This window comes from Lactuca saligna, chromosome 7, assembly GCF_052625555.1.
Source record: "Lactuca saligna cultivar CGN05327 chromosome 7, ASM5262555v1, whole genome shotgun sequence".
Classification (NCBI taxonomy): Eukaryota; Viridiplantae; Streptophyta; class Magnoliopsida; order Asterales; family Asteraceae; genus Lactuca; species Lactuca saligna.
In genome coordinates, this window is record NC_136423.1 from 170,233,234 (window position 1) to 170,246,953 (window position 13,720).

Below are 13,720 nucleotides of genomic sequence, written 5' to 3' on the forward strand. Positions count from 1 at the left end.
CGACTCTACTCGATGAGTTGAGGCACCAACTCATCGATTTGCTCAGTCAAACTCATAAATAAATATATAAATATTATACCTAGGAGTCTGGATGCTACATAATTCTTGACCGATTTTAAATTTAACAATATGAGATGATTACACTGTTAAACGACCATGTAAATTTAATAACTTCAACATACAGACTCTGTTTTCACCTGTCTTTTTATCATTGAACTCTTATTAATGAGATCTTAAAATCTTGTTTAGGATGCGTCGACCAAAAATCGATCGATCTAAAATTTGAATTCCGGGCTGTATATTGTTATGTGAAATCTTAGAAAAACCATAACTTCCTCATAGGACGTCATATTTTGATGTTATTTTTATGAACACTCTCGGTTTAACGTATACTACAACTTTCATTTAGATCTGTAAGTCTAAAAAGTTGTCTATCAAGAATTCACTTTTTACTTTACGCGGTATCGTGCCGGTTTAGCCGGAAAACTTCAACGGGTCATAAGTTCTTCGTTATAACTCGGATTTCGGCGTTCTTTATATCTCCGGAATCCTTGTCAAGACCACTAAAATTTTCTTCATAGATAGTGGTTTATTTATTATTTTAGTTTTGATGCTTATTTTCATTCTTAATTTATTATAACTTAAAAATGAGTATAATGCAAATAAAATCACATAATTCACATAATATTCAAGAATTCATCTTTATTACTTCAAAATGAGTTACAACGGTTGACCTTGACTATTACATCATCATACTAAGGCTTAGCCTAGAAACACAGACATTACACACACCCTATCCATATTTCATGGATGGTTTGATCTGTTCTTTTCATTCTTTGATCCATGCTATGCAATTTTCCGTAAGTGCCGCCATGTCCTTCGATGCTGCATTCATGATTCTGTTTTCAATGTCTTCGAGGGTTGTGGTATTCTATTGAGTGTTTGGAGAATTCTTCGATTAGTTCTTCGATACCGATCAATGCTTTCTTTGTGAGTGGCCCTTGAGAATTAATAAGTGTCCTACTTTTAACGTTTACCACAACGTAGAAGATTGATACTTTTTGTTGCCTATTTAGATCGTTTTGGGGACAGTTTCTGAGTAATCCCTTATAGCGCTCCCATGCCTCATCCAATGATTCTCCCATGTTTTGCTCGAAATTCGTGATATCCTTCTTTAATTTTAAAACCCTCGATGATAGGAAAAATTGTTGTATGAATTCTTCACGCATTTGTGCCCATGTTGTTATTGTTCCCGGTGGAAGTGCTTTTAGCCAATCCTCTATCGCACCCTTAAGAGTAATAGGTTGCATTCATAGAAACCCCAACTCGCGTGGTATGCTGGGAATATTGAAGTATTTGGCGATGTCATTGAGCTCGTCAATGTGCTTGTAAGTTTCCTCGTGATCCTTACCATAGAATGGTATGTCTTTCAACTAACCAAGTATGTGTCCTTTTAATTCGAAGCTAGTTGTCTAGCGAGATGTCGGTTGCACAAGACCCGGTCGGTGTCATCACACATTCATCTCTTGTACTCTTGCATTTTCTTGTCTGCAATGTCCTGCATGTTGTTCTTGGTCTCGTCTTTGGCTTCACATTCTCTTTTTGATTATGTTTCATGCTCGTAGCCAGATTCCTTTTTGTTAGGAGTGTTCTCAAAGATTTTGAACTTGCTTTCGTCTTCTTGGTTTTTGCTTAATTCTGAAAAGATTTTGCTTTTCTTTTTGTGAAATGTTGAATCCGGATCTCAAACAGTGGTGTCAATGGAAAATTTGATCTGCAGGTCATATACTAGCCGCAATCAAATAGAAAAGAAAACTTAAAAATAACAAAAATAATTTTTTTTTGAATGGACACGACGTCGTGGTCAAGTAGAACCACGTCGTGGTGATCTGTAAAAAGTCGGTAAAATAGAATATGAAAAATTGAAAAACAAATAACTTTGTGTGGAATAAATTCCAGAAAAAGAGTTGATAACAAATACCATAAAATAAACTAACTAATTATTGAAACCGATATGCGGAAACGACGCCAAAACTTGATACGTAATTCACATACTAGTTTTAACCAACCAATTTAACTAACTATTACGTCAAAGGGAGTGTATCTAATCGAAAATAGAATATCACTAAAACTCAGGTATTGAACACAGAGAACGAAATTATTAGCTATTTTAATCTACTAAAGATACCTCAATTATGATTAATAAAAATGGGGGTTTTTCTTTAGTTTTGCAAGACTATAAAATTAAACATTCAAGTAACACTTTAAAAAGAAAACTACTAGCAAACAGAAGAAAAACTAGGAAAACAAGAAACGATTTTTACTAAAACAATTAAGAGACTTTCATTTAGATTCGATATACTTGCTTTTATTGTTGATTTAGTGGAAGTGTAATGGATTAATGCTTCCTTGATTACCGATTCCTAAGGTGAGTAGATTAGTGTTGACTAACCTAATCCTTTGGCAAATAAGTTCATTCATTCGTTGATCAAGCAGATAAACTAACAAATTTACTAGTGTTTGGTTCGAGTTATGTGAGACTTATAATGGATTGATCTATTCGGTTAATTTAATCAACACAATATATGATTGGTATTCATATATTAGCTCATGCATTCACTTATACACTTTTCTATTTCACACTAGGTTTTTGGTCAAAACATTACTCCTACAATTTTGCCACTCACAAGATCACAAGATTCAAGTCAATTAAGAATGATAGGTCATGTAAACTTAATTAAACTCGGCAATAAACAAAAAAGTAGTTAACATAAATATAATGAGGTTATTTAAGAAGGTAACGTAACAAATAATCAACTTAGCATAATCCAATCCATAAATCAACTCATAATAATGCAAGCAATCTAGTGTAAACGCAAGTTAGGGTTTTGACCTCGTAACTTCAGCAAACAAACATGTAAAAACAATATTCACTTTGATAGTCATGTTCAACACAAAGTAAAACAAGTAAAAAGGAGTAATGTTGCCTTAGATCTCTCAAAGATCAAGCTAGTAATCGAATTATGCAATTATCAACCTTCAATGAACGTATCTAGTCTCTTGAAGGCTATTCACCCGCACTGTCAGCTCCTCTGAAAAACTAGTAAACATCTAGGTATTTATTTTGGACCACTCCCTTGCACCGATCCGCCTCACAAGATCTTTGTTATCAACTTAGCATAATCCAATCCATAAATCAACTCATAATAATGCAATCAATTTAGTCTAAACGCAAGTTAGGGTTTTGAGCCCATAACTTCAGCAAACAAACATGTAAAAACAATATTCAGTTTGATAGTCATGTTCAAAACAAAGTAAAAGAAGCAAAAAGGAGTAATGTTGCCTTAGATCTCTCAAAGATCAAGGTAGTAATCAAATTATGCACTTCTTAACCTTCAAGGAACATATGTGGCCTCACAATGTGTTCATTATCCTCGCCATTTGCTTCACGCATGCTAATTGTACATAGTACAGAACTCGATAAATAGTCGAATAAATGATTCCACATACAATCCACAACCAATCAAGGAACATGAAGAAAGGATAAATCAAACATTCTACTACTATAAAACTGTAACTATGTACAACTATGCAACATACACCAATCAATTAGCGATGATAGGTTCAATCTTATAAAAGCAACCCCCTAGGCTAAAGGCATCACAATTCACGCAATTCCTATCACATGTTCCTATAGGATCCTTAGCATATCACTAGCATGTACTTCTATTAGTTTGTAAGATAACATCTCTACATTACTCATAAAGTAATAAACATATTTTGGGACACTACTACGGTAGAACTGGCTAATAGTACACACTGCTTTAGTAGGTTTCATCTTTTCGAATTCTTTGTTTCTTTTTGAAAAGTTTTTATAAAAATCCTCAGATCCTTAGTTTGAGTTTGGAATTCCCATTGAGTTCATCCAAATCCCCAAAACCATGTCTTTGATATCAAATTGTAATTCCAAAATTTTCAAACCATTTTTTTTCATTATTAAATCCATATAAAAACCATGTTCATAAAAACTAACCCAAGAAAAGTCATAATGTCAAATACAATTCCACATCAAAATATTAATGTGTCCCAAAAATATATAGTAACATAATCTCCCAGCAAATGTCTATAATCAAACCTTCGCTTTCCTGGGGTCCTCAGAAGTACCTGAAAAACATTTCATCAACAATTGTAAGCACAAAGCATGGTGAATCCCTCAAAATATCACATACAACATAACACATAAATCAACTATGGGCTATCAACAACCCTGGAGACTACCCGAAGTCTGAGTGGGCAAACAACACGCCCCATGGGTTATCATAAACCTTGGAGACTACTCAAAGTCTCAACACATATAACAATGCAATCACATTAATAATAGATTAGACCGAGATGGTTGTCACATACCTGTACACCTATTCTACCACACATGGAAGAATAAGGGAGGAGACTCATTTGACACTGATGACTGATAGAACTCACATCCAAACTACCAGAAGTAGACTCTGTCTAATTGAATACACCAATTAACCTTAATTAATGATTAAGGTATTTCTCATACACTAGTAAGGCCAATTCAAGACTAGTCCACACTCATAGAAAAGACCAATTTGCCCTTACAAAACCCCTCATAATCTATCTAAGGCACAAGTGGTCAAAGTCCACGAAGGTCAACAGAAGTCAACTCTCAGTCACTACGCTCGGCGTACTCAACCCTACACTTTGCATAGAGAGCATGTTAGGTCTGTTGTCCTCAAATCTGGCTACATGTGGCGTAGCCAGGTGTATGCTAAGTGTACGTAAGCTGATCTTAAGCTACCACAATAACTTCTTAATCATTAAGACTTTCATCCAAACCTTAGATCTAGCCCCTAAAGAACTTCCTAACCCATAAAGTCTCTGACTTTAAGCCTTTGAATGGCTAGATGGTGATAAAACCCAAAACCCTAACTTTCTACTTCATTAAATCCCTATATCTCATGCATGGTAGAAAGGAAATGGCCAAGCTAAATCTATTATGAATTTTGACACTTAGAATGTTTGAAAGGACACTTTAATAGCTCTAGAGTACTCCATACTCAAAAAGATCAAAGCTCTGGGAAAAAAAGAACCAAAATGCAAAGTTAAGCAAGATATAACTAAATAGGCTCCAAGATTTGGACTTTATACCTTGAAAAAGTGCACAAAGAGATGAAGTTTCTGGAACTACAAGCTACAATGCACCACCTCCACTTGAAAGATCTTCGTTTTAACACCACACACACAAGAATCAGTTTCCAAGCTTCAAAACTCTCATACACAAGTGAGGGTTCAATTTTAGGGTTAAAGGAATTTGAAGGCTAGTCATGAGAAGGTCCAAGAGGTTTTATGTTTCTTAAAGAGTGGTCACACCCAAAGGATTAGGGCTTTGAAATAGCACGAGTATGCCTAACGTATACTTACGTATGCCCAACATACTCACATTTTGACCCATCCCAAAAGTTTGTTGACTTACGCCTGATGTACCCATAGTACGCTGTAACATCCCAAAAATCAAGTATACCTTATGAAGCTTCATCTTTGAGCAAGGGGCACATTTGACCCTTGTTAAGGAAATGCATGTTTGGCGAGCATGCGGGGCGTACTGGGGTGTACGCTCAACGTACCCGTCCGCGTCTTGATCGGGAAGGGTTGCCAGGTCCGCGGGGCGTACCCGACCCAGAAGAGAAACCCTAATATGTTGAACCTCCCTATTTAAGCAACTTTAAGGCCCTTTTGTTGTCCACCTTTTCCAAATCTTTACCATTTCAAAACCCTAAATCTCGTTCATATAGCAAGGGAGTGTCTAGGAGGGCTTAGTATTGTGTTCTTGGCCATTTGGAGCAAAGTGATAGCCTTGGAGGAGGAAGAGTTGGAGCTCAAGCTTTTGGATCCAAGTTTAGCAGTGAAAGAAGTTTCATTTTGAGGTAAAAAGCTTCAAGCTTTGCATCTTTTCTGTTCATAAGTTGTAGAGAGAAGTTTTAGGGTTTTTGGTCCCCAAGCTCATAGCTTTTTGAGTGGTTGAGCTCTTAGAAGCCGAGATATGTCCCATACTAGCTCATTTAGTGTTGTTATGTGATAAAAATCCAGTCTTGGTTGTTAAAGGTTGTTCATGCATGTGATATGGACCTTTTAAGGTTGGAAATGGAGTGTTTTGGGTGTTTGTGACTTCTACAGCCATGCAAAGGCTTAAAGTCACCAACTTTATGGACTAAGTCGTATTAGAGAAGTCAGATCTGGATTTTGGATGTAAGTCTTAACCAATTAAGACCGGAATGAAAAGGAGGAGAAAGCTGGGGGTTACGCTGGGCGTAATCCCAATATGCGCGGCGTAAGGGGCTGCCTACCCCGATTCTGTGAAGCCATCGGGTACGCTCAACGTACAGATCTGGTACGCATCACGTACCCCACAAGGTTGACTTTTGTTGACTTTTAGGGTTTGGTCAACTTTAGGGTATTTGAGCCTTGAGAGGGGTAAAATGGTCTTTTTCCCTTCTGAGAATGATAGGAAAGGAAAGAGTATAGCCTTGGGGAAATGTATTAATGAGAAGTGTTATGATTAGGCGGAGGCTAGATCCTATCTCACAGAGTCCGAGATTTCCGAGTTACCGAGTTACCCGAGGTGAGTCTTCTCACTATACGTTACGTAGAGTGGTATTTATGTGTTGGCCGGAGGGTCTTATGTGCTATGTATGAGATTATGTGCTATGTGAAATATGTATGGTATATTATTGTATATATCGGACCGGAGGGTCCAACGATACAGAACGAACCGGAGGGTCCAACGATACAGACCAGACCGGAGGGTCCAACGATTCAGATCGAGCCAGAGTGCCCAATGAGCTATGACCGGACCAGAGGGTCAAGCGAGCTACAGGACTGGAGGGTCCCGCTGAGACACATCGGCCGGAAGGTCGTATTGTATCCTTTAATGGCGTTTGTGTTGTATGTGGTATTTTGGGGAACTCACTAAGCATTTATGCTTACAGTTGTTGTGTCATGTGTTTCAGGTACTAGCGAGGATCGTGGAAAGGTGCCGACGTGATCCGTACACACAGAGAGGAGATTTGATTTGTGATCTTGGGATATGTTTGGATTTGATAACTATTGTGGAATACTTTTTGAGAATATTTTATATACTGATTTGGTTGTTGAATAATGAAAAATTTGTTTTGAAAATCTCATCATTAAAAGTTGGTATCAGAGCCTTGGTTCGAGGGACTTGGATGCACCTTCGGGCGTATCTGAACTCAAATTGAGGATTGAGAAATTTTCAACAATAAAACTAAATTTTCTAAAAAGAGTAAGAGGTTTAGAGACAATCACAGCAGGGCAGTGTGTACGGTCAGCGAACGCTCGAACGGTGAATCCCCAAAATACCCTTACATTATGTGTTATGAGATATGATATGTAATGTTATACCTGCTAGAGTAGGCGAGGTATTCATAATAGGACTAGAGTGGCCTGATTTGTGCTGCCTTAGCCTAGGAGATCACTGCTGCTATGAGATGCCTTGAGAGTGGGAAGGTAGCAGTTAGGAGCTCATAAGAGGTCTATCAGAGGGTAGCCGATGCATAGCGAGAATAGAGTACTTGTGATCCGGGATCCAAGGAGGAGGACTTGGGGTGAATGTTGATGCGGTGTGGACGGTAGTATAGGGCCCGTACTACTGAAGACACCGGATTAGTGAGCAGTCCTAGTAAGAATCCTTAGGATATTGGAGGACGAGTAGGGTTGCGTTATCGAGTGCGAGTATGCTCGATCGAGTCTATGATATCTTTATGTTGTATTTCAGAGACATCATGGTTGGGACACGACACACACCTGGGAGTAGCGGTGTCAGCGACGAGGAGATCCGTCGGTTGATTCATGAGGAGGTGGTTGTGGCCATACGGGCTGAGATACCGGAGATGTTTGGGTCTATCAAGACCACATTGATTGAGACTTTTGATGAGCGGTATTCTGCTCTTACTGATGTTGCTGTTGCTGCAGCTACCACAGCCATTGCAGCTGCCAGGCCGTAGGGGGGATTCATTGCTGTATCGGGAGTTCAGCAACACGATGCCACTCGAGTTCGATGGGACATAGGATCCGATTGCTGCTATGAGAAGGATTGCAGATGTTGAGGGATGCTTTTACACTTGTTCATGTCCGGAGCATTTGAGAGTTCAGTTCGTGCAGAACCAGCTTCGCCTGGGGGCGAAGGACTGGTCGCAGTTCATGTCAGCATATTTCACCCCAGCTAGGCTTACTGCGGTGACCTGGGAGAGGTTCACCACCATGTTTCGTGATAAGTACTTTCCCCCTGTAGAAAGGGAACGATTGGCTCGAGAGTTTTTGACCCTCAAGCAGGGTATGGATTTAGTTACTGTGATTACGCGGAAGTTTCATGAGAGGGAAATGTTTTGCCCTGAGCAGATGTCTACCGAGCAGGCTCGTATGAGCTGGTATCTGAGTGTTCTGAGGAGAGATATTCGGGAGTTCGTGGAGAAATCGACTTACCGGACATTTGCCGAGCTCCAGGAAAATGCCCGAAGAGGGAGACAGAGCTGGAGACTCGGACCAGGGAGGAGGCGGAGTCTCAGGGGAAGGATCGGCGGCCGGCATAGTCTCAGCCGGCAGCCAAGCTGGCCACGCCCGCTGATTCGAGATCTTGGAGCGCGAAGGGCCGCACTTGTGGGATGTGCGGCAAGAGTCACGAGGGGTTGTGCAGAGCAGGAGTATGCTAGAAGTGCGGGAAGGAGGGGTATATCGTGAGGGATTTCCCCAAGGGATTTTCGGTTTGCTTCCATTGCAACCAGACCGGCCATCGGATGGCCGAGTGCCCTCAGCTACATCAGGGATCGACACAGGGATCTACGCTTGCTGCTAGGGCTACCGAGGCTCGGCCAGCGAAGGTTAAGGAGACGAAGGCTCACGGGAGAGCCTTTCAGTTGACAGCAGCGGAGGTCTGCGCAGCACCCGACGTTGTAGCCGGTACCTTTCTTGTGAATTCTGTACCTGCCTTAGTGCTATTTGACTCGGGAGCGAGTCGATCTTTTGTGTCGTTAGCTTTTAGTCATCAGATCAGTATTTTTTGAGAGTCATTTATTCAACCTCTACGAGTTTCTATAGCTAACGAGCGGGCGATGTATGCCATGGAGGTGATTCGAGGATGTAGACTTGAGATCTTTGGTGTGGGGGTTCCGATCGATCTAGTCCCGATTGTGATGGGGGGCGTATGTGTTATAGTGGGCATGGATTGGTTGAGCCAATTTGGAGCTATTATAGACAACAAGCGTTAGTTGGTGACGATTCGAGGCCCTAGTCGGGGAGTGCTTACGGTGGACGGTGAGGGTACCCGTCTTGAGTCAGCATTTTGTTAGGCTGCTAGGGCGAGGCAGAATTTACAACAGGGCTATAAGGGATTTGTGGCCTATGTGATGAACATGCGAGTGGCCACTGGGAGGCCAAGTTTGATTGATGAGGTCCCGATTGTGCGGGAATTCCCTGATGTTTTCCCCGAGGAGTTGCCAGGAATGCCTCCCGAGAGGCAGGTGGAGTTTCGTATCGACTTGGTACCTGGGGCAGCACCTATTGCCAAGGCACCCTATCTCTTTGCGACGCCCGAGATGCTGGAGTTATCCTCGTAGATTCAGGAGCTGCTGGGAAAGGGGTTTATTAGACCGAGTACCTTACCATAGGGAGCACCGATCCTTTTTGTCAAGAAAAAGATAGTTTGCACTGGATGTGCATTGATTACCGGGAGTTGAACAAGTTGACGTTCAAGAACCGGTATCCATTACCGAGGATCAACGATCTGTTTGATAAGTTGCAGGGAGTGTCTTGGTTCTCCAAGATAGACTTGAGGTCAGAAAATCACGAGATTAGGGTTCGGGATGAAGATATCCAGAAGACAGCGTTCAGGACTCGTTACGGGCATTACGAGTTCGTGGTGATGCCATTCGGGCTCACCAATGCACCAATAACGTTTATCGATCTCATGATCAGGGTGTGCAGGCTGATGTTGGATCGTTCGGTGATTGTTTTCATTGATGATGTCTTGGTGTATTCGAGATCCAGAGAGTAGCATGAGGAGCATTTAAGGGAAATCCTCGGAGTCCTGAGATCGGAGAGGCTTTACGCCAAATTCTCCTAGTGTGATTTTTGGTTATGGGAGCTCTAGTTCCTAGGGCACCTCGTTAACCAGAAAGGGATATTGGTCGATCCGGCCAAGATCGAGGTAGTGATGAGTTGGAAGGTGTCGAGGTCACCTACTGAGATCAATAGTCTCCTAGGGTTGATTAGCTATTATCGGAGATTTATCAAGGATTTCTTCATGATCGCCGTGCCACTCACCAAGTTGACCAGGAAAGGCATTGCTTTTTCGTGTGGTCCGGAGCAGCAGACCTCATTCGAGACACTTCGCCAGAGATTGTGCGAGGCTCCGGTACTTGCACTCTCGGAAGGGATAGAGGATTTTATGGTGTACTGTGATGCCTCGATATCAGGGTTGGGAGCGGTGCTTATGCGGAGGGGGCATGTGACAGCATATGCATCAAGGCAGTTGAAACCTCATGAGTCGAGGTATCCCACCCACGATCTGGAGTTGGGGGCAGTAGTGTTCGCCCTCAAGATCTGGCGTCACTATCTGTACGGTGTTCGGTGTACCATATACATGGACCACAAGAGTTTGAAGTAGCTGATGGATCAGCCCAACCTGAATATGCGCTAGAGGAGATGGTTGGATGTGGTAACGGATTACGACTGCGAGATCCTGTACCACCCAGGCAAGGACAATGTTGTAGCCGATGCCCTGAGCCATAGGGCGGAGGGTGCCCCGATGCAAGATGTTTGCATGAGATTGACAGTGATGACTCCGGTGTGGGACACCATTCGAGGGGCCTAGGCAGAGGCCGTGAGACCGGAGAACCGCAAAAGGGAGCGAGTGATCGGTCAGGTATCTGTTGGAATAGTGTCTAAGGTTGTAGCTATATTTGGCAAATATTTGACCCGGTTGAGCATGGTCCTTTTGGGTTGCCTTCACCATAGAAACTTGACAGGATGATTTATAATGAGAGAAGAAATATTATTAATATATTATGAGAATAATATAAGGAATAATAATATTGTTATTTGATTAATATAAGTCATAAATTAATTAGGAATTAATTTGGTGACTTAAAGAGGTTAATTAAATAAAGGGGCATAAACTGTCAAATGTGTGATAGTTGTATTTTGGGCTATGAATCTTTATGGATGTGAGGGTGGACGATTTTTAGGGTTTGGAGAAACCTAGAAATCATCCAAGGCCTAGTCTATAGGGATCATTGGATTGCTTAGGGCCTAAGTTATTCAATTAGGGTTTAAGGTGTAACCCTAGTAGCTCATAGTATATATAGACCCATTGGGTGGAGGAAATCGGCACTCATGCAAGGCAAGAAACCCTAGGGCCGATTTTCTCACCCTCCTATGTCTCTCTATTATCATCCTCTTTCTAGTTGGTGTTTGTAAGCCATTAGAGGAGTGAAAATTGTAACTGTAAGCTCCAAAGACAAGAAGATTCAAGTAAGCAACTCAAGGTATTCCTTTAGATCTGATTTCATATGTTATGATTTGAATGTTTAGACAAGATCTATCAATAAAAGTCTTGGATACATCGCATGTTCAATTAGAGAAACCTAGATCGAAGCATTAGGGTTTGCATGTGCACATAGGAAAGTTCTTATGGCTCAAACCCATCAGTATTGGAGTTTGTTACCGATTGTAACAGCCCGGAATTTCAGGTATTGTTATAATATTGTTTTGGGGTGTTTTTAGGAGGGGACTCGGCGAGTTGGAGCCAGACTCGCCGAGTAGGACCACAGACTTGGTCGCGGGTTCGCGACTGGACTCGACGAGTCCAGATATGGACTCGGCGAGTCTACGCTGTTTAGCGGAAACCCTAGCCACTTGGTTTTGGAACGTGTATAACGCCTCATATGCCGTCATTATCCGTCTTTTAGTCGACTGAGAAGAACCCTAAGCGGCTGTGGGCATCTAGAGCAAGATTGAAGGCCATTGGTGACTTGAAGAAATTGTTGTGCAAGGAGGAGAAGAGTTTTGGCTAAAGGAACTGCAAGGGATTCGAGTTCTGAGGTTTGGGGACGTAGAGAGTGCGTTATTCAGGTAATATTTCAGATCATTTCTGTTATATTGATGTGTGCATGGATTTAGGGTTTATGGAACCCATTTGGTGATTAGATGGATTATTACTTTGTTACCCAAACGAATATAACCCTGTATTAGGACCTTTAGAGGTCCAGAAGGTCCCATGCTTGTGTATTTCGGAACAATACTTATCCCAGGAAGCAGTTTGATCGACTGCATGGCATGGACTCGCCGAGTCCGATGAACAGACTCGGCGAGTAGCTTGGAGATTGACTGGGACTCGTCGAGCTGTTCTTCAGACTCGACGAGTGGAGTCGGGGTGGCCCCGCGATTCTTCCACGAAGAACTCGTCGAGTCAAGAGAGATACTCGACGAGTAGAAAGGGAACATCAGGGAAATTAGTGAGGACGTCTAGACTCGCCGAGTCGTCATAGCACTCGCCGAGTCCGGTCAAGTTGACCGTTGACCGTTGACCAGAGTTGACCTGCATGTAATTTCTTAGGGTCAGTTGTATTGAATGATAAGAGTATTAATAAGGGGTATATGGTATTATAGGGAGACTGTAGCTCGGCGGATCGAGCACGAGTGATTTCGGGATTTGCTAGCTTTCGATATTCACGAGGTGAGTCTTCTCACTATACTGTACCTGGAAGGGTTTGACTGTGTGACCGGAAGGTCGGATATGATATGTGTTATATATATATGCTATAAATGGAAAGATAGTTGCTATGCGTGCTATGTATGTTTTATGGGCCGGAAGGCAATGTGTTATGTGACAGAAAGGTCAGGTATGATATATGATATATGTGCTATATGTGTTAGAGTAAATGTATTATGTGCTGTATATGATTATGGGCCGGAAGGCGATATGTTATGGGCCGGAAGGCAATATGTTATGGGCCGGAAGGCAATATGTTATGGGCCGGAAGGCGATTATGTTACGGGCCGGAAGGCGATGTGTTGTGGACCGGAAGGTCAGGGCCTGGAAAGGCATATATGTGTAAGTCGTATACTGGGGAACTCACTAAGCATTTATGCTTACAGTTGTTATGTATGTGTTTCAGGTACTAGCGAGGACCGTGGGAAGGCGCCGGCGTGATGCATACACACTGTTTGATATTTTGAGATCTTGGGGATTTATGATTGTACTCTGACATAAAACTTGGAATAATTATATTTAGTTGGAATAAAATCACTTTATTGAAATGAAAAATTTGTTTGAAAATTTGCGTTGTTACAATTGGTATCAGAGCCTTGGTTTGAGGGATTCGGCTGTACCTTCGGGTGTAACTGAACTCAAACCGAGGATTTGAGGAAAAATCTTTTAAAAATAATAAAGGCATAAACTTTTATAAATGGTAAAGTGGTAAACAAGAAAGAAGCAGTGTGTACGATCAGCCAGCGCCCGAACGGTAAAGATCCCCAGAATACCTTACAATGTTATGTTATGTAATGAATTATGAACTGTTATGCATGCTAGAAGACTATGTATTCATGATAGGACTAGAGTGGCCTGATTTGTGATGCCTTAGTCTAGGGAGTTTGTCGATATGAGATATTTGATAGCGTGCAT

The 13,720-nt window shown here is 41.6% G+C and overlaps 1 non-coding gene across 1 annotated transcript; it reads left to right on the plus strand.

Moving 5' to 3' along the window:
• The first annotated feature begins 1,074 nt into the window (after window positions 1-1,074).
• On the plus strand, window positions 1,075-1,181 carry LOC145007796 (small nucleolar RNA R71). Its single transcript, XR_013663161.1, has one exon. It is a non-coding gene; the product is annotated as a small nucleolar RNA R71 (small nucleolar RNA).
• The last annotated feature ends 12,539 nt before the right edge of the window (window positions 1,182-13,720 follow it).